The sequence below is a fragment of the Pseudonaja textilis genome, chromosome 2, assembly GCF_049901715.1.
Source record: "Pseudonaja textilis isolate UNSWEBS1 chromosome 2, rPseTex1.2, whole genome shotgun sequence".
In the NCBI taxonomy this organism is placed as follows: domain Eukaryota; kingdom Metazoa; phylum Chordata; class Lepidosauria; order Squamata; family Elapidae; genus Pseudonaja; species Pseudonaja textilis.
In genome coordinates this window covers 240780849-240802747 of record NC_141991.1, presented here as the reverse complement: position 1 = coordinate 240802747, position 21899 = coordinate 240780849, and the positions used below count along the sequence as shown (strand labels likewise).

Sequence of the window (21899 nt, the reverse complement as noted above, 5' to 3'; positions counted from 1 at the left end):
TTGTTTATTTAAAACATATATATTGATGTTGAAGTATGCTTTGGAGCTAAGGCAGATAGGCCCAAATCAGATATGGAAGACCACATGAAAGAGGTCACATCGTCTTTACATTGTTTTAGGCCCAGCCAAACATATTTATTATATTCACAAGACTTCTAGAAGGTGTCAGGTTACCCCCACCGCCAATGACAAAGCATGAACAGAGATACCACCACCGAGTGCATAGGGAATTGGGTATTCTTGGCCCATTTATTAGTTGCTTGGTGAATGTTGCATTGTTGGTACTTGTATCTATATATAGAGATGCTTTTCTTCCTCATTTTAGCTACTTGATCAACTTTTTATTTCCAGATATTCTTAACCACAGGACTGGAAACCGAAGTAATAAAGATTCTAGACATGTGTCTTTGAATCATCTGCATTCTGAAATTAACATTTTTGGGTGGATAGAGTCTCACTCTCTACACGGAATGATTGAGATTGAAATCCACTTAGGTAGAAGAGTTTGAGACAATCCTTATTTGTCACTGCCTGTTTGAGTTATTGAAGGGAAACTGTCTCTGTAGACTTGAGCCCTTGCGTAGGAATATGAGATAACAATATAGTAAGTGGGTGCTGCCAGAACCTCATTTCCAAGTGGTAATGGCTGTACGATGCAGAGATGGTGAATGCAAGTGCCAATGACAAGATGGCATTTCCATGCTGATAGCTGTAATAGGGATGTAACAATAATGTAGGAGCCACCTATTTGGCATAACTCTAAGTCCGGTGTGTTTTCTATTCATTATTACCACCAACATGGACAAATTGCTCTGCAAGCAGCAGCTGAATATTTGCAAATATTCAAATAATTGCATTATTCCAGTCCATCTAGGTTTTCAGTATGCTCTCAGGCTCTTAAACGGATGGCTTCAAACTAATGTCCTCCAATTTCAGTTCCCATGGAGGACACAAGTTCAGGAAACTTTATCTGTTCTGATCATCAATGATCTCCCAGTTTTTACAACAATGGTCTTTGCCATCATGTAACAGGAGAGGTTGAAACTGGTCCTTTTGCTTGTCAAACTGGATGCTTCCACTAATCTATATCCAATCATTGGTTATGGCTATCCAGCAGAACAGTGTCTATATAATTGTGAGGTGGGGATATTTGCAAGGGAACAGAAGGACAGTGGTACATAAAAGGGTGCACCTTGTTGAAAAAGTGATAATAGTAGAGATAATATAATGGAGAAATGTATGTCTGATGTCACAGTTGTTTGGTGGAATCATTGCAAAATTGTTCTTTGGTCGATGCCCATTCTGCAGCTGAACCTACTTGTGAAAGAGTTGGTTGAAACCAAATGTAGAGTCAGGAGATTAGCATGAAGTGCATCTGGGCTTCCTTTTGTGAAACAGAACTCTGTATTATATTTAAGAATGTGAGAATAGCCTGTAGATCAGGTCCTCTAGCCATCATTCCATTTGCTGTAGTAGTTTATCAAATGTATCTAAGAAGAGATAGATCATCAGTGGAGCCCTCCTCTCCCATAAATGTTGCTGCTCTGGACCTAATACTTCAAAGTTGTAGTTTGCCCATTCATCAGAGCCAGAGGACATTGACTGAACTGTCGGTTAAAAGTCTATAATCTCCATTTGAAACACATAAAATAATGGCCAGCATCATATCTTGCAGTAGTTACTTCATAAGTTGATTACATGCTACATGAATAAATGTTTCCTTTTATTACTTTTAAATCTACTAATTATCTAGTTCTAGTATTGTGGGAGATGGAAAACTCCCCAGTTTAGTCTTTCTTTATCATATATAATTTTTTAAAACTTAATTATAATCTTTGCATTTCTTTTTTCTCAATCAAATTTCACCAATCGTTCTATCTTGTCTTCAAGGCCCCGGTCATCTTGAGTGTCCTTTTTTGTATCATCTTCAGTTCCATAATATCTCTCCTGAGATGTGCAGACCAGAATGCTATACGAGCTGAGACACACAATAGGAAAGGTGGGGTCCCTTGAGGTCCTATTTGTGGGCTTCCTAAATGCATTTGGTGGACCACCATGTGAGGTGGAATGCTATATATTTGATTGATGTACTGCTGGAGTCAACCACTAGAAGTTGCATTGGCATCCTTCTTATAGAGGCAGCCAGCAAATCAGTCTTGCCATTATAATATGACCGTGAAGTGAAGGATAAGAGTTTATGGTAATTTATACTTAAATTCTTATAGGGTGCATTTGTGTAATGATGACAGAAACTACTGGATGGTAACAGGCAGTTTTATCAAAATGGCGGCTTCTGTTCTTGTTTGAATGGTGGTGATTGTCAGGGATTGGGAAGCTCTGCTTTTCAGATGTTAAAGTACAATAAACAACAGCCCCATCAGTATGATTAGTGGTGAGAGAAGCCGGGAGCTATATTTTTCAATATCCACTGGTCCAAAATTCCCATAACAACCAGTAAATGACTGGAAAATTGCCCAGAATGATTATGTGTAATCTGTAATTTTTGGAGGAGACAAACAGAAGACTCTTTTCTAGTTTAGAATCTGCCATTGAGGAGGTTTTGAATTATGGAAATAGGAGGTTTTAGTCTATGGAAATTAAAGAATATCACTACTATTGTTGTTGGATTTGGAAATCATTTTGGTAAGGAGAAGAAGGAAAGAAGGAAGACCTCTGAACGAAAATATGAGTAAGTTAAAAGATGGAGGGCAGAGATAAGGAATTCCTTCCACAAGAAAGGAATTATGATGAGGACTGGGGATTTTGAAAGCTGCTGTTTCAACACAAATAGAAAACACCAACTTGGGAAATGGTGTCTTAAGAGCATCAGTATTTTAGTATTGCAGAAGGATGAGTCAACTTCTCATGGCACCTTGCTTCAAGTTGCAGAAAAACAAAATTTGCTGACACCTATCCAATGTTATAAGAGTAGAGATGAACCTCAATGAGGGTCATGGAACTTCTGCATGGCCGGGTGGGGATCCTATGAGGAAGGGCTCTTGCATAGGTGAATTGAAGGCCTTGTAGTTGTAACAACTATTGCTATGATATGTGTAAGTTACTAGTGACTTGGAAGTAGATAGACAAGGTTGGCCATAAGCCCTTTGTGAAGAACAATGACTATTTTACAACCATTCCAAATGTTCTACAGATGTGGGGTCTGAGAACATGGAAATCCTGCTTGTAAATGCCCCAATGTTGAGAGCGCATAGGAAAGTATGTCACTCAACAGAAGCATCTCCCTCTCTTGGGGAACAGAAGTGGAAGTGGGGGGGTTTGCTTGCTCTTGTGGCCGAATATCCTTCATGCAGCAAAGGAGATCCTGTGAGCATTAAAAAAAAACACCAACCAACAACTGCGGTCTCTCTTTGTTAGCTTCAAGAAATACACAGCTTTTCAGCCAGGTTTTGGGAGGTAAGTTGTTGACGGCAAAGGGAAAAAGCTAAAATGTCAAATGTTTCTGTCTCTCTCATCTGTTTCTCTCTTTCTCTCTCAATGTAAGGGGCTGTGATTGAAATTGCAGGGGGGTGGGCTGGGTGGGGGGGAGAAACCAGACCAAAATTATCTTCACACCAGAGAAGAAAACAACCGAACCACTCTGGTTTTCAGGATTTGTTGGCAACTCAGCGAGGGTTGCCATAGCTTTCTACGTAGGGTGACCAGAACCGGCTGAAACTGGTTTGAGGCAGTTCAGCTCCTGAACACAATGCAGTTATTGAGATGGCTTCCTCCCGCCCTCCCTTCATGGCACCAAAAGCAGAGGATCTTGCAGAACAGATACCGTCCCCTAACAATATGTGAATGCACACTTTAGACACACAGCTCTGGTATGTGACTAATATAACAGTCATAAAGGTTTCTGTGTATGTTATGTGCCTATTTGCAATGGCTGATAACTTTGGCTGGTTCATGCCTTTAGAAAATAATGATAATAATGGTAATGCTATAAAAGAGTGGACCATAGCTGAAGTTTATCACCCTTATTAAGAAGAAAGAAAGAAAATTGTTTCCTTTGCTAAGTGGGACACTGATATCTTGGTATTTGTTTTGTTTTTAAACAGCAAAATAAAAATGGGTTGGTTTGCATTTCCCTTTTATGCATCAGGATTGCTACTTTGCTCTCTTCTCTGTCTCTCTCCCTTTCTCTTTTTAACTCTAGTTGTATTGCGGATTTCTTTTCTGGGGGAAAAAATCTGTGCGTATATCTATCTGTGCAAAAGGCCAAAAAAACAGCTTTGTTGTAAAATTGCGCATGAAAGCCTTTGCAAAATAAGCTTTAAGAGGCATGCTCTTGTTTTGCTTTCAGGCCTATTGATTAGGGCTGCCTTTAACTCTTTCAGGTTTACTGTGCTTGTGCAACCTTCATCGGCATCATTGGCATTTTAAAAATTGTCACAAGGCAAAGTACACAAGGTGAGCTGTGGTGCTTGTTAAGGGTGTAACAATCTGAGCATGGGCATAACGTGGTAACAAAGCCTGAACACAATGTGTGATTGCATACCGAGACACACTAGAAAATAACCCCGTAGTCTGAATTAAGAGAGGAAATGCTGTTAAACTGATTTCAGGTGACCTAGGATTAGAACTGTTGTTTTAAAAAGACTTAATCATAATCGGTCTTTGTTTGGTACACCTTACAGGAAGACATTTCCTTGTTACTGTTAAATCGTAAAAGAAGAGGGCCCGATATGATAGTCATAAATTGGGGTCCATGTGACAGGGACCTGTTTTGAATTACTTGATCGTTAAACTTTTAACATCTTTTTCCTCCATCATATCAACACGATGACTTCTTATCCCTTTTCTTTCTCTCTCTCTCTCTCTCTTTTTTGTTGGCTCAAATGAGATAACCTTGCTTTGATCTGGAAGTCAAAGACAGTTTTAAGACAGACTATACATTTTATACAAATTAGCATATATACATCTTCCTGCCATTCTGTGCATTTTGGTAATTAAATAATCTTGCGCTGAACGTTTTAGCAATCCAGACGAGGGGATCTGCTTCAAAAGGTTTGCAGAACTCCAGTGGCTTACTAGTAGGCTAAATTGCAATACTCTCACATTAATGACATTCAAATAGGAACCGGATGGGCAGTGCATCAGCTGGTAAGCAATGTCTCCTCCTGACTCAAAGCTTCACAGCCTTAGATTTTGGATAATAATTCGTTTTCCTTCTCTCTAAAAAAAAAAGAAAAAGAGAAATGTATACCTAGATAAAGAGCAGACATTTTGCATCTTATGCTGAAGCTGGAAGCTCCAGGGAAAGGGAGTGGGGAAGTAGGATGAAGCAGTAATGAAATGGCAAAGGGAAGAACAAAGGCTCTTAAAGAAGGTACAGGAGGACTTTTATTTTTGTTTGCATTGGTGGCTATTTTGCTAGAAACAGTGACTTCCTAAAACAGGAAATTATCAGTAACCCTGGAATTTTATGTGCATTGTGAAGTTACAGCAATCCACCCTGTCGTGGCTGACAATTGGCATTGTGAATGTACAGCCCTGGAAAATAATAACTAAGGTTACAGGATAAAGAGTTGAAGGAAAGAAAAATGTGTTCTGATGGAGTTTAATATTTAGGGTGTCTGTTGTATTCAAGCGGAATAAAGTAGACAATCTAAAAAGCCCTGGGAGTCTTTTGATTGGGCAAGTTCCATGGAGGCTGATGACAGGCAGGACTCGCTACTTTAGAGGGTGACACAAGCATTAAGGAACCTCTTTATTTCCTGATTGTGCAGCAGATGACATAAGGTATTTAAGGAATAAATTGTAGTGTATTGAAAAATTGCATGTGATCTGTTAAGCCTGAAAAATATTTGGTCTGGTGTTTTAATTTACTGTGCTTCTCCATTCTGACAGGGCATTGAATAGCTTGCATGAAGGAGCCCAGGGTGCTGTGATACCATCTTTGTGTTAGTGTTTAATAATACCAATATACAATAGCTCTGTATTTAACTGTGGATGTCTCTGTCTTAGAAACCACAAGCCCCTGTTACATGGTGGGGGGGGGGGGAATAGATGTGCTGTTCTGCACTGAGGCTTTTTCTAAGGCTCAGCTCCAATCCATATATATATATATATATTGAAGGCTTTTGCAAAATTGTGAGTAACAGTGCTTTGTCTTGTGACAATATCCTTCAGACAGCTTAGGTTTGGAAGTAGTATTGCACCATACATGCTTGGGTTGTTTGCATGTTGCCTTCATTTGATCTTTCTTGCTGCAAAGGTTTTTTTTCCTCCCCTTTCATTCAAATATTATGCTGGGAATTCTTTCCTGTCATAGTAGAAAACTGAACAGATACCGTTTATGTTTCTTTGGCTGTTTCTGTTGAAATGATACAAACATTGTAGAGAAGAGATTTAGGGGAGGGTTTTTTTTTGCAGCCATGTAGGCCATTCTTTTAAGCAGAAAATGCAGATTAATGTCTAAGGACTGGCCTTTTGCCTTCTCCCAGTAGCTGATTCTGAGCAAGGCACAATAATTTAATGACAGCATAGGGAGAATCTGGCCTGCAGGCCCAATTTAGGCAGGTTTTATGTCTTTTTCTGAAATGAAATAATTTTTCTTTCTTTTCACTGAATACATTGATCGAAGGTAGTAGAATGATATGGATGTTTCTTTGTCTTAGCAGGTTTGAATGTATTCATCAAAATTGAAATATAAATTATATATTTCAGGATTTTTTTTGGGGGGGGGTAGGTGAGAGTTAAAAGGATTTGCCTTCTTATAGGAAACATTGTCTATGGCAATTGCTCTGTTTTGCTTTAGCAGAGGAAATATACCAAAAGGAAACCACAACAGAATGTTTCTTGGTTTGTCTTGTCTTCTTAACTACAGATCTAAAGCATTTCACAGCACTCAACGTGATATTAACTACACTTCCAAATTCTGTCCACTGGTGTCTTCTCCTACAGCATTGCAGGCCATTCCAGAACATTCCCTGACTTTCAAGGTGTGGCTGACTAAGCTAGAAAAGAGAGATGTAAAGGACTCTATGCCAAAAACTAAGTTTAGCAAATGGGCAAAATGCTGAACTAAGAGATAACATCTACTTGACACGGACTGATCTAGAAATCTAAACAGCTCAGCCTTGGCTAGTACTTGGAAGGGGAACCAACAGGGAGATTCAGGACTGTAGTTAGACTGGAAAGTCAAGAAAACATCCTAAAAAAAAGCAATGGAAAATCACTTGTATTCTGCCAAGATGAGTTTCAGTATATTTTTAAAGGCCAAAAAAAAAAAAAAAATCTGCAATTTCCGTTCAGGACTTTGAACAGCTGGTCCAAAAATGCCTGCCTGTATGATATAAGAGGCAATAACTTGATTGTACAAAACATTTGTTGCTCTCTTATCATAGATTACTGTTACCATAGGAGAGAAAAATCCCCAAATATGTATTAATGCAAAATAAGTAGGTCAAGTGGAAGAGTTAAACAAGGACAAAATCCAAAGCAGTAGTATAGAACGATATGATTTTGATGGTACAAATCATTTATTTATGATCTTACTTTTTTCCTTTCCCTGCCCACTTTGTATGCATTTGTTTAGGTACCAGATTCTCAGAGCTACTTATTATTCCTTAATTTTAGTGTTTCACTGAATCTCAGAAGATTGGCATTATGCAAGTCTTATTATATTAGCAGTTGGAACTAAAATACAGCACATTTTTCTTGTAACGGTGACTTTCTTAGAAGTTAGAAAGATTGGCAATTCAGGTGCTTGGAAGTCTAGGGTTATTATTGATGTCAAGTTAATAGAAATATTGTTCAGCAGTCTACATGCTATTTTCTTAATTAATATGGAAAATATGTTTAAAAAGTGGGGACGTGGTTTGAGGCCCAGCATAGAAACTGGGGATGTGGTTTGAGGCCCAGCACATCTAGAATCTGGAGATGGGTATAGTTCATATCTGCTTTATGTTTTTTTCAGAGCAACATCTCCCAGATCTTACTATCCAAACAGGAGATAAATCTTGGTTTTCTATTGAGGGTTGCATTCAGTGGAGATCCTCTGTTCTTGCTAAACCGCAGTAAGAGTGCTATAGTCCAGCATCTAACCCCAAATTTTGTTAATATTATAGCCTGCCAGCTCCTAAGGAAGCCTTACTCTTAGGACAAACCTGGTACCTAATCTCAACTCAGATTGAATTATTGTATTCACAAATTAGCATATCAAAAATGAAATAAAACTAAAAAGATAAAAGTAGAATTAGTGATATGACTCCACCCTGGCAGATGTTTTCATTTTTGCAGCCATAAAAATACTTGTCTATTGAGTTGACCTGCCCTTTATCTAAGATTCTATTATAAAGTGACAAGAGGACCCTGTAATTATCTTGGCAAGAGGACAGAAGTGTTTTCCCAGTCGCTCTTGTGTACCTGGGTAGGTATGCCCAGTGTTCTTCCATTCAGATACACCCAATCCAATTCCGCTTACCTTCCAAGCCAGGAGAAAGTCTTATGGCATCGCCATCTGCTGAGACATTTCATCACATCTTTTTTTTTAATGGCTCTGAATATTGAAGATGTATTTGAGTGGCCTTGTTAATAATCACTGAAAAATAACCCTGGCCGCTCAATTCTCAGCTTTTCAAGGCACCCAACCTATGGCTGCTGCTATGATATAACCCTTCATTTCTCCATCATGTTTGTATTTTATTTCTGTCTATATCCAGCAGTTTATCTCAACTGAGTTAGGATATTTAGGGGGGGACCTAGGATGATTGTGGCTTTCTTCAGCTTGTGGTTAAAAGGGATGATAGGGTTGCATTTAAACACATAACAGGATTTTTTTTAAATAAGTAATATTTCTGTTGACAGCTTTGATATGCTTAGGATTGGTATCAGAATTTCCATACAGCTTATCAGCCAATTGCTATAGTAATACATGGTTGAGGTTAGGGTTAGGGTTACTGGGGGAAGGGGGTGGTTTTGTTTGCTCACTCGTCCACCGCTAACAGGCCACAGACTGCTATCGGTTCCGGGGGTTGGGAACTCCTCCTCTACGACACACTGGCCAGTGAGGTTAGCATTGTGGAAATCTCAGTGAGTATTATGGGCATCCTGGAGGATGTAGGACATCCTTCCCCTGCTGGATGTCCTCTAGATTTCTTACAACACATAAGGAGATTATAGAAGAACTAGAATGACCGTCTCAAAATTGAGCTAAGCTATATTTAATTTTGTGAATTTTTTTTTTTACACAAAATATTTATATCGCTGCCTCTCTTGCAGTGCCTTTCCAAGCAGCGTACAGAATTAAACAATACAGTTAAGCTCAACACATAAAATACAGTAAAAATGTGTGCACCTCAGGAGGTAGGTAAGCACCCCTGAGAGGAAGAACATTGTTTTTGTTTTAAAAGAACCTAGTTAGGTTTGCGAAAGGAAAGTGGAAGCATTGTCAAAATCCACTCTGGGCTTTTCTTCCTGTTCTGTCTGTTCATATTTGCAGCAGGTAGTTGCAGGCCTGCAAAATTTAATATAAAGATTAAAATATAATCATTAAACATAAGTAGTGAATTTATTTTTTCCCAACCCTAACCCCAGTGAAAGCATGCTTTATTTGGGGAGGGGGTGTCACTTATTCATTTATCTACTGCCCCATCATAAAATGCTGAACGGAATAAACTCATTTCCAGTCTGTGTCTAGTTTAATAGCAAAATTGTGCATGCTATTTCTAGGGGGAAAGCATTCCAATCAATGGGAATTGCATCGAGAAGCCATTATTTATAGATGCATTAAATGTCTGCATTTTATTTTTAGATATGCAAAGGATAGTCAGTGATCAACACTGTTGCTATGGGCAGGGGAAAACAACTGGTTTGCCCTGAAACAGTTGGAAATAGGATGCCGAAAGGTATGATGCGAAGGAACAAACAGATGAGGAAGGAGACCATAGCTACATAGACTGGAGATAAATACAGCAGAAAAAGGAGAGGAAGCCAAATATTAATCAGATGTCATACATAATATTGTGATTAGTTTGGTTTTTGCTTAACATAGTGTGTGAATCTGGCCAATATACTTATAAACCATGGTAAATGGCTTAGTAGTACCTTAGCAAGACAAGGTTAAACAACTTATGGTCTAACTTAATATAGTTTAATTTAGCATTCGACAAAGTAGACCACAACCTACTTCTTAGTAAGCTAGAAAAAAGTGGAATAGATAGCACCACCACTAGATGGATTTGCAACTGGCTAGCAAACCGTACTCAACGAGTAGTCCTTAATGGTCTAAGTCTACATGGAGGGAAGTAAGCAGTGGGGTGCCACAATGTTCCATCTTAGGCCCAGTACTCTTCAATATCTTCATTAACGACTTAGATGAGGGAATAGAAGGGGAACTTACCAAATTTGCAGATGATACTAAGCTGGCAGGAATAGCTAACACCCAGGAAGATAAAACACTGGGCCATATCTAATAAAATGAAATTCAATATAGAGAAAAGTAAAGTCCTACACTTAGGCAAGAAAAACCAAAAGTACACATACAGACTGGGTGAAACCAGGCTCAATAGCAATAATTGTGAGAGGGAACTTAGTGTCTTAGTGGACAACCAGCTAAATATGAGCCAGCAGTATGCAGCAGCAGCCAAAAAAGCAAATGCAAGCCTAAGTTGTATTAACAGAGGGATACAGTCAAGATCAAGGGAAGTACTAATACCACTCTATAAAACCTTAGTAAGACCACACCTAGAGTACTGCATTCAGTTTTGGTCACCACATTATAAAAAAGATGTTGAGACTCTAGAAAAAGTACAGAGAAGAGCAACCAGGATGATTAGGGGACTGGAGGCTAAAACATACAACGAACGGTTGCAGGAACTAGGCTTGGCTAGTCTAGTAAAGAGAAGGACCAGGGAAGACATGATAGCGGTCTTCCAATATTTGAGGGGCTGCCACAGAGAGGAAGGGGTCAAGCTATTTTCTAAAGTGCCTGTAGGCCAGACAAGGAATAATGGATGGAAACTGAACAAGGAGAGATTCAGCCTGGAAATAAGGAGAAACTTTCTGACGGTAAGAACAATCAACCAATGGAACAGAAGTTGCCCTCAGAAGTTGTGGGAGCGCCATCACTTGAGACTTTCAAGAAGAGATTGGACTGCCATTTGTCAGAAATGGTGCAGGGTCTCCTGCCTGGGTGGAGGGTTGGACTAGATGACCTACAAGGTCCCTTCCAACTCTGATTATCTGTTATTAATATTGGTTGTGCAGCTTGGTATATGAGTAAAAAGGTAAAAGTCTCCCTGTCCAATAATGTCTGACTCTAGGGGTTGGTGCTCATCTCCATTTCTTGGATGAGGGAGCCAGCATTGTCTGAAGACATTTTCCGTGGTCATGTAGCCAGATGAGATAATCTTCATTGTCATATTTACTGCGGGCACACTGGCACACATTAAAAGATGAAATACTGTTGCCTGCTCTCAAAACACACATATTCTATCCTATACATATGTATCTGTTTTGACCCAAGCCTTGTTCAAATCAAACAAACAAAGTATGTATAAAGCAAATCTTTTTAATGCAGTGCTGTGAATTCTGTTCATTCACAGCCAAAAGTCACTCAAAAATAATTGTCCCAGATAAGAGCAAGCCCTTTCAAGGTTGCGAAAGGCTGCCAAGAACAAAAGACTAATTGCAGATAAATATTCCAAGCCACAAGTTTCCAAAAATAAAACTGGAGGATGAGAACTCTGAGCATAAAGAACTTCTTTTTTTCCCGCAAAGAAGCCAACCCCAAAGGCTGGCTTTTATCCCTTATGGGAGGGGCCATCACCTTCCAGCCTTACTCCTGAGTTGCCTGTGCTGCTTCAGCTGCTCTTTCCTTCAAGCAGCCCTGCGCACATGCACACTGAGAACAGGCTCCCCAGGATCCTCTTTGTCACTGCTGCCAAACTCCACAAACTCCGAAGGCAGCACCCGGCTGTCCTGGCCCCATCCTTGCATCACACACAGGCCCCTTGTCCAAGTCCTCACTGTCAGAGACCTCAGCCATCTGCACCTGCTGCCGGCAAACCACAACAATATCCTATATACATACATATGCGTATGCCTACACCCTAACATATAAATACATATAAATATTAATCATTGTCCATCTTATATACATAGCAGAAAGAGCAAGCTTAAGAGTTCAGAAAGTTGATTCTGCATGGAACAAAACTATAACCAAATCTGGATGCTCTGCTTTGGATACCGCAAAGCCTCTCCGAAGGGAACAAAAGCAAACAGATAGTGAAGAGGATGCGTAGTGTCCCAGACAATACTGCGGATCCTGCTCAAACAATGCTTATATGCTATGTCCTGGATAGAAAGGAGTGAACTGCCAATAATCTTTTCTGCCGTCCTCACCACTCTCTGCACCACCTTTCTGTCTGAAGCAGTGATGCTTCCAAACCAGATAGTAATGCCATATGACAGGATGAAAGTGGTAAGGACAGGGGAAGGAAGATGTACTTTTCTCATGCGACACAGAAAATGCAAGCGCTGCTCTAATCACTCCATCAGTATCTCACTGTTAATCAACCAAGCCAGCCTATTCCTTAGCTGCATACCACGTCGATATGCCAGAGGTGCACAGAACGTTGTTACCTTTCCACCGAAGTGGTACCTATCTACTTGCAGTTGCATGTTTCCGAGCTGCTAGTTGGGGCAAGGACGGGAGCTCACTCTGTTGCACGGACCTTGGGTCTCGAGCTCAGTCTGTCAGGTAAGTCTCACAGTCTGTTTCTAGCTGACAAGCTCAGTGTTTTAACCACTGGGCCATCGCTCCCCTTCATGTGTGAATTACCAATAGTCAAATGTGGAGTCTCTACGGGTAGTCCTTGACTTAGAACCACAATTCATGCCATGATTTCTGTTGCTAGCAAGGCAATTGTTAAGTGAGTTTTGTTCCATTTTATGACCATTCTTTTCACAGTTAGGTGAATCACTGCAGTTGTTATTGTAAGTTACTAGCATGGTGGTTATGCGAATTTGGCTTAAGTTCTGCCCTCCCAATACAGATAGTCCTTGACTTATGACCACAATGGAGCCCAAAATTTCTGTTCCTAAGTAAGACATTTGTTATGTGAATTTTACCCTATTTTATGAACTTTCTTGCCACGGTTGTTACGTGAATCATGGCTCTCGTTAAGTTAATGTTAATAATGTGGCTGTTAAGTGAATCTGGCTTGCCGATTGACTTTGCTTGCCAGAAGGTTGCAAAAGGTGATCACATGACCTCAGGCCCCTGCAACCATATGAGCCAGTTCCAGTTGCCAAGCATTCAAATCACATGACCATGGGGATACTGCAATGGTCGTAAGTGTGAAAAACAGCCATAAGTCACTTCCATTGTAGCTTCGAATGGTCACTAAACAAATGCTTGTAAGTTGAGGACTATCTGTTGAAAACTCCTAGTTATTTAAGACTCCTTGCCTCAGTCTTTAACAACTTTGCCTACAGGGCTTATTGGGGAACTGACTTACCTAATTACAACACTTGAGTAAATGTTTTATAAGCTCCAGCAACTGGAGAGAAGACATTGAAGAGGAAACGGGGAAAATGCTGGTTAGATTTGCTTTTATCTCCTTCATTAAATATGAATTTGTTTAGTTTCAACTTCTGCTGGTTTATGCTTTGGTCAGTAATACTGTTGCTGTTATGATGAGGGTTCTTGATATTTTATTCCCCCCGAAACTATTCATTGGGTTGATTTGAAGTCAGAAAGCAAAGTGAATCAATCCCGTTTCATTTGTTGGGCTGAAGGTAAATAAGATGTGGGTAAATAATCTCTCAAATTCAAGATTGGTCTTTGCCAAGACACATACACGCGCGCACACAAATCACATCCCTTAGCTCTTCATGGACTCAGTAACATCTGCATTTGAAGTGAAATAGATCAATCAATAAGCAATGAATTACATTTGTCAGTTATTTGATTAGTAGAATAGCTAATAGAATAGCTTTTGAAGTGACTTACAAAATGAAGACCAAAAAATCCTCCTAACCATTTTCTCTAATCTGGTGCAAATGACCTGGACCAGGGGTGTCAAACTCAATTTCATTGAGGGCCGCATCAAGGGTTGCGTTTGACCTCGGGAGCGGGGTGAGCGTGGCCAGGGTGGGCATGGCCAGCTTGACGTCACTCATGTTGGGGGAGTCTGTGGTGGCTCCAGAGCTCCATTTTCAACTGCAATGGCCGCCTGTCGCCTTCTGCCAATGAAAACGGAGCTTGGGGGGGGGTGAGCTCCATTTTCACTGGCAGAGGGTGGCAGGAGGCCATCGCAGCTCAAAATGGAACCTGGGAGAGATGCATGTGGATCTGGCCCAAGGGGTGCTTAGATCTGGCCTGCGGAGCCACCCTGGAAACAGCAAAGGACCGGCCCGCGAAGCCTCTACCAGTGAAAATGGAGCTCCCAAACTCCGTTTTCTCTGGCAGAGGGTTGCAGGGGTCCGACCCAGCTGAAAACAGAGCTCAGGAGCCCATTTTTGCTGGCAGAGTGCTTGTGCCACAGACACCCCCCAAACGAGTGACATCAATCTGGCCACGCCTTCCCTGCTCCCCTGCCTCCCAAGGTCAACACAACCCTGATGCGACCCTCAATGAAATCGAGTTTCACACCCCTGCCTTTTGAGCTGTCTCATCTCCATGGAGACCAAGGATAGAGAGGAAGAAGATGAAATGTACAAACGTGGGAATGCTCAGCTTCTCCAGACCAGCACTTCTAGATGTTCCAAATTGACAGAACTCCCATAATCCCATATCAAAATTATGGGTGTAGAAACATAACAATTTTATTAGGATTGGGGAGAATGAACTAAGCATACAAATCATCGCAGTGAGAAAAACTCAGCTTATACTACATTTGCAGCTTTTTGAAACATTTACAGGGTCCAATGCATTTATCAAAGCGACAAAAGCATCATTATATCATTGTTATATGAGCTCCGCTCCTTTCGTACATGCTTGCAATGTTTTGATGGTTATACAAAAGGAGTATGGCCTGGATCCAAATGGCAAGAATGCTGCTTCTGTCATTTGACAGTCCCTTCTGCAAGGGCTGAAAAAGTATGGTTATAATACTATAATAACAGAGTTGGAAGGGACCTTGGAGGTCTTCTAGTCCAACCCCCTGCTCAAGCAGGAGACCTATCAATTTCAGACAAATGGCTATCCAATCTCTTCATAAGAACCTCCAGTGTTGGGCCACCCACAATTTCTGGAGGCAAGTCATTCCACTGATTAATTGTTCTAACTATCAGGAAATTTCTCCTTGGTTCTAGGTTGCTTCGCTCCTTGATTCATTTCCACCCATTGCTTCTTGTCCTTCCTTCAGATGCTTTGGAGAATAGCTTGACCCCCTGTTCTTTGTGGCAGTCTCTTAGGTATTGGATCTCTGCTATCATGTCTCTGCTATCATATCAATAAATCCTGACTTGTTTTGATTAGATCCATAACCCAGTTAGGAAGTTCAACCACCTGAAGAAATGAGATAACATTTCAAAAAGGTGGATTTGAGTATTGTTTTGACATCACTGTTGCATATCCAGGAAACTCTAGGGCTTAGAACCACTTCATTCCTTCTGTCCAGCCATCTTCAATTTCTTGGTCTATTGGAACTCTAATTCTTAGAACGTGCTGAATATGCTGAAGCAGAAACCAAGGCAGTGTTGTGGTTAGCCGGCAGCAGATGCGGACGGCTGAGGAGAGCGAGGACTCAAATGAGGGGCCAGGACCATTAGGGAGTGGATTGCTGCCTTCAGAGATTGTGGGGGCTGGCAGTAGTGATGAGGAGGTTCCCGAGGAGCCTGAGCCAAGTGCACGCAGAGCTGCTCGTAGGAAAGAACAGCTGCAGCCACACAGGCAACTCGGGAATAAGGCTGCAAGGTAATGGTCCCTCCTTCAAGAAGATAAAAGCCAGCTGTGAATCAGACGTTCTTTGGAGGAAGCAAAAACGTTTTGAAACTCCAGCCTCCTGGACTTTGCAGTATCTTAGTTAGTATTTGAAGACTCTTGGGTTGTGAAATATTTCTCATCTGTGATTCTTGGCAGTCTCGCACAGTTTTGACGAGGCTTGTGCTTATCAAGGTTAATTAGTTTGCAGCAGCCTTTTAACTGGGGATTCGTAAGACTCATTAAAAGGTTTCTGTTCCCTTTGGTTATTGTTTGTCTTATTGGAAAAGGGTTTGGGTCAGAACAGGCAGGAGGAGGTATGCCTGACCTTAGTATCTCAAGGAATTTGGAAAATAGAAATAGTCCTTGACTTATGACCACATTTAGGATCAGAACTTCCTCTTGCTAAGTAATGTGGTCGTTAAGTGAGTTGTACCCTTTTTTAAAGCTGTGGTCATTAAGTGAATCATGTGGTAGTTAAGTCAATTTGCTGTCCCTATTTATTTAGTTGGAAATTTACCAATGGTGATCACAAGACCCCTGGATGCTGCAATTGTAAATACATGGCAGTTGTCAAATGCCTGAATGAGGGTGCTGCAGCAGCCATAAGTGCAAGAACCAGTTGTAAGTCACTTTGAATAGTTGTTAAATGAATGGTTATAAGTCAAGGACTGCCTTTATTTTGAAGGAGGCACAGCCTTTGGAAGTAATAATACCCCACTATTCTGTGTTGGTCAAAATCTACCTCAAGACTAAGATTTGATAAATCCTCACATTTTAAGAAAGATTCAGAGAAACTGGAGCAGATACAGAAGAACGGTGAAGATGATCAGGGAGAAACTGGGGGAAATGGGTTTGAAGAAAGACTGGGAAGCAGGCTTGCAAATCACTTTTCAAGAACCTCAAGGAGTGTTGCATAAAAGAAAACCATATTTACTTTAAAAAAAAAATATTCTATAGTTCAAGAAACAGATTCAGTTAGAGCAGGTTTTTCCAATGTTGGCAACTTTTAAGATGTGTGGACTTCAATTCCCACAATTCCCCAGCCAGCCATGGGGAACACTGGGACTTGAAGTCCACACATCTTAAAATCCCCAACATTGTGAAACCCCAAGCTAGAGGATGAGTTTCAGTCAGCTAAATGTTAAGAAAAACTTCCGGAAATGATACGAGCAGGTTGACAGTGGAACTAATTGTTGAGGGAGTTGATGGGCTTCTTTCTATGGGGACATTGTATTTAAGCAGGAGCTGGACAGCCATCTGTCACAGATGCTTTCATTTGAATGTCTCCCTGAGCAGAAGGGTGACGTCTTCCAATATTATGATTCTAGTGTCCAAACTTAAGCCTCACAGTTATTGCTTAAGATTTGTACTGCAAAGGCAGCCTTAGACATCTAGTTAAGGTATGATGTATTAGCTGATATGAAAGTAATTATGAACCACATTTACATGAAGTGTATCCTGCTGTTCAGAAAACTGATGGTGTATATTGCCTCAATATGCTATGGAAAACAATACATTAAAAGGTTGCAAATGATCATCAAATCCCTAGAGTTGGAATGGACTATTTAGGGCATCAAATCCAATCTCCTGCTTAGTATTGATTTCTAAATGTAAAGCATCCTTCACAGATATCTTTCCATGTTACTAGAGGAGGTTCAATGCAACTAGAGCATAGTTGATTAATTCAACTCCCACGAAAATTAAAGCAATTTCAAGCTAGTTACTGATGTTGCAAATTTTTCTGAACGTGAACAAACAAAATGTATTTTTTTAAAAATAAAATAAAATTCTGCTTTTGGTTAATTCAGTATTTCTTTTAAAACAGTTAATGTTTTCATATTAGGTTGCATTAGTATATAATTAAATTAATTTCTATAATTCCAGATGTTCCATTGAAGAGCGCTGAAAACTAAAGTACATATTTTCTTTGGATCAGTCACATTTAAAAATAAGGGAAATTGCAATGACTGAAAAATTAACACTGATGATTTTTTTAAAAATATATAATTAAGGATATTTTAATAGTTTCTTAGATATTTAAGTAAAGAAAAAATTAATCTGTAATGCTATTTTTACTAATAAAGAAGCATATTAATGTATCCTTAAGAGAAACTTGATTTTGCTTTTAAATATTTTCTTAAATACAGAATTGGAAAGTGCAGTTTAGGCCATTAGATCTGACTTTTCCTTCACAAACTTTGCTATTCTGTTAGTTTCACTTTTAAAAATAATAATCTAAATAGCACAAACATATCAATAAAATTATTACAATTCGATTACTTAGTTTTTAAAGGAAAGACAAATATTATTTGCAGATGCTTGTATTCATCTGCAGTGTTTTACTTTGGAGAAAAATCACAATGATAATTTTAATTGGAGGAAGATTTTCCCCAAGGTATATTTTGAATGCTGAAATCAAAGCTCCCAATAACTCTTCTGCTTAATTTTGATTTTATCATATACTGTGTTCACTATTTTCTTTTCATTTTTCTTGTTTAGCGGTGTGCCATAGACATTTCTGAAGCTTGGTTTATATCCTTGCTTAAGTCATAATTTATTTTATCTATGATTTTTCAAATAAGCTACAGTGACTGAATACAAACAGTATGCCAAACCAAAGCCAAATAAACTTCATTCTGGTTTAGTGTGTTATGTGATTTCAACTGCCTGTCCAGTTGCATATTTTCTAATCTTTTACAAATAAAACAGTTCCAATTCGGTAGCATTTCATGTAGTGTTATGACATGTACAGTACTCTCCTGTCAAGATCCCTAGTTGAACACATTACATGAGAATAACCCAACATTGGTGCATTTGTACTGCATTGCAGGATCTTACAACTTATTAAGATAGAATAGCATCTATTATTAAGTATATTAGGCAGCCTGAGCTGCCAGACCCTAATTTTTAGTTCCATGACAGTGCTAGATATATCATTAGTATGTGTTCATTAGCATCCCTTTCTTTCAAGTTAAAAATGAAACTTGGGAAAAGGTTATATATGTGTAAAGGTAAAGGAGCCCCTGTGGATTTTACTCTGCTACTCTTTGCCTGCTAGAGGGGGCATTGCTCATCTCCATTTCAAAGCTATTGAACCACTGCTGCCTGAAGATATTTCCGCAGAGATGTGGCCAGCATGACGTCACGGAGCGCTGTTAGCTTCCCACCAAAGTGGTACCTCTTTGTCTACTTGCATTTGCATGCTTTAGAACTGTTAAGCTGGCAGGAGCTGGGGCAAGGACGGGAGCTCATCCCTTTGTGTGGCACTCAGGTTTAAACCTCAACTGCCAGTTTCCCAGCTGACAAGCCCAACGTCGACATTTATAATAATGCTATAAAGCAACATGAATCTGAATTTTGTATCCCCGACAGTCTTCGCGGTAACATATGCTTTATGAATCCCACTGTCTGGGTTCTTTTTCTGGGTAACACGTTTTATTAAAAGGCGGACACATTTGTAGCTGCAGATCCCTTCATCAGCCTGACAGAGCGGTGAGACAGATTTTACATTGGGAGGAACTGTGGGGAAAGAGAAGATAGGTTGGTGATTCAAATGCAGGTTATGTATGAGATAGGTAGCAAGTATATTATCAATTAACAATTGTAGGATGTTACAACTGCAGTTCAGCAGTCTCCCACTTGTTAAAGCCTAATTTTTTCCAAAATTGTGACTTTGAGGTCTGCCTGGGAGAATTGAGCATTCTGATATTCCTTTATTTTTATTCATTGCAATAAGACTGTATAATCCAACTTTTTTCTGATTAGTTTTACTGATCACAGCAATTTATCAGAAAGCTACCTGCTACTCTGTCATCACCTCTGGAGTAAGATACTGGCTAAGGTTTATCTTTTTCCAGATCAGGTGGGCACACTTGCAAGCGAACCATTTTTGTTTTCTAAAAAATATTTTAATATCATGGGCTCAGAGCGCATTATTGTAAATAAGGCTCCTAGAAGATCATATTTGTCTATTTAGCATGTTGGCTTCCTATTTATTTTTTTTAAATGAATTTATTTAATTTGGGGGGGAATATTAAAAGACTGGCAGGCACCAAGAGAAGCCAGGGGCACCCTTATGAAGGAAATTCCAGATTCCTTATTTTTAAACTGTTTCCTCAAAGAAAGAAGAGAGAAACTGGTTGAAATTGATTGTTGTGTTCATTTTAAAGCCAGGGTCTCCAACCTTTGCAAATTTAAGCTTGGCAGACTTCAACTCCCAGAATTCCTCTGCCATACAAAGCTGGCTGGGGAATTCTGAGAATTGAAGTCTGCTAGATTTAAAGTCACCAAGGTTGGAGGCCCCTGTTTTAAAGGATACTTAAAAATTCTCTTTCCCTCTCCCTCCTTCCCTTCCTCTTCCTCTCTCCCTCCCCGTGTATGTGTGTTATTGCAATCTGACCTTGTGCTTGGAAGCAACCAAGGACATTTTATAAGTACATCCTGCTTAACTTGAGTAAGATGTATTGCTGTTTTGTGGCATATTTCCTATTTTGTAAGGTCAGAGAAAGCTCGACCTTGCTTGCAAAAGGCATGAGACTTTGCCGCTGAAAATGGTGTCGCTGAGATTCTAAATTAAAACAAATCTGTTCTTTTTTTAAATTAAATCCTTTGATATGTCATGAGATCGCCAGATAATCTCTGTAGTCTTTTGTAAGATCTTCTGAAGTATTGGCTGTTTTTAATTGAATATCTATTTAATGTAAAACAAAAAGAAAACTATTTTGACATGGCACAAAGGCCCCCAGAGATGTTCACCGTTTGCAGTTGAATATCGCACCAGAAAGAAAAGCATTCTTAGAGAATCATTTTGTTTCTCTGAAAACAATTCTCATTCCATTCCAGTTGCTTATTTTCAGGTCAGTGTTTGCATTGCTGTTTGTTTCTAGCCCCCTTCACCAACAATTTTAAAACAATTATTGCAGAAGATAGGTGCAATAGTAGGGAAACGTTGGGGGATTACAAAGTTATTGCCATATTATCTGGATCCTCAAAAAATCCATAGAGGAAGCAGGACAATTATACAATAAAATCTCACATAGAAATGGTTTTACTGAGGCCAGGAAACTGGGACAGTATTGTCCCAGCTAAGAACAACGTAAGAAAGGCTTGGTGGGGCTTAATGTACAAGATAAGAAGCTGTTCTATGCTGATCTCTCATGGTTTCCTACATAGAGACGTAGGAAGTTATGCTCTGAAGTTAACAGAGCATATTTCCACATTGGGAGAATGGGACTACAAAGCACATTAGGTTGCTTAAGGCCTGTTGCTAAGCAACTCTTATTTACCAATGGGGCAAAGCTTCCGTCTTTTTTGCAGCAAGTTATAGAGGAAATAATTGAGGAAGAATTGTAGAACTAGATCTGTACAACACTAACGCATTTCAGACAATATTGTTTTTATGGGAGAAAAACGAAAGCAATTATTTACTTCTCCCTGTTTGATTGAATACAGGTAGTCCTCGACTTACCCCGGTTTGTTTAGTGACTGTTCAAAGTTACAACTGCACGACAAAAGTGACTTTTTACCATTTTTCACACTTACAACCATTGCAGCATCCCCATAGCCATGTGATCAAAATTCAGGCACTTGGCCACTGATTCATATTTATGACCATTGCAGTGTCCCAGGGTCAACTTGTTGCAACCTTCTGACAAGCAAAATGAATGGGGAAGTCAGATCACTTAACAACCCTGTTACTAAATTAACAACTGCATCAATTCACTTAACAAATGTGGCAAGAGTGGTTGTAAAATGGGGCAAACTCACTTAACAAATGTCTCACTTAGCAACAGATATTTTAGGCTCAGTTGTAGATCGTAAATCCAGGACTACCTGTGTAATTGCTTGGAAATTCTGCTTGGGAAAATATTTTCTGCATTCCTTATATGTGGTCACAGTACATTGGTGAAGTGTGAGATCTTCCATAGTCATGAAGTAACCCACTGATATTTGAGAGAGAAGGATTTAGCAATAGCAATAGCACTTAGACATATATACCAATTCATAGTGCTTTACAGCA

The 21899-nt window shown here is 39.6% G+C and overlaps 1 protein-coding gene across 6 annotated transcripts in view; it reads left to right on the top strand.

Moving 5' to 3' along the window:
* Positions 1-21899, top strand: part of ZNF532 (zinc finger protein 532) — a 79687-nt gene that overhangs the window by 1495 nt on the left and 56293 nt on the right. The window contains exon 1 of one of the 6 annotated variants that reach the window (XM_087927419.1): positions 3275-3414. The exons of 4 other annotated variants lie outside the window; for them this stretch is intronic. The gene's annotated coding sequence lies outside the window, so the exon portion shown is untranslated. Of the gene's footprint in view, positions 1-3274; positions 3415-3612; positions 3828-21899 lie in introns of those variants that run through there. One more of the 6 variants, XM_087927418.1, reaches the window with a different exon arrangement.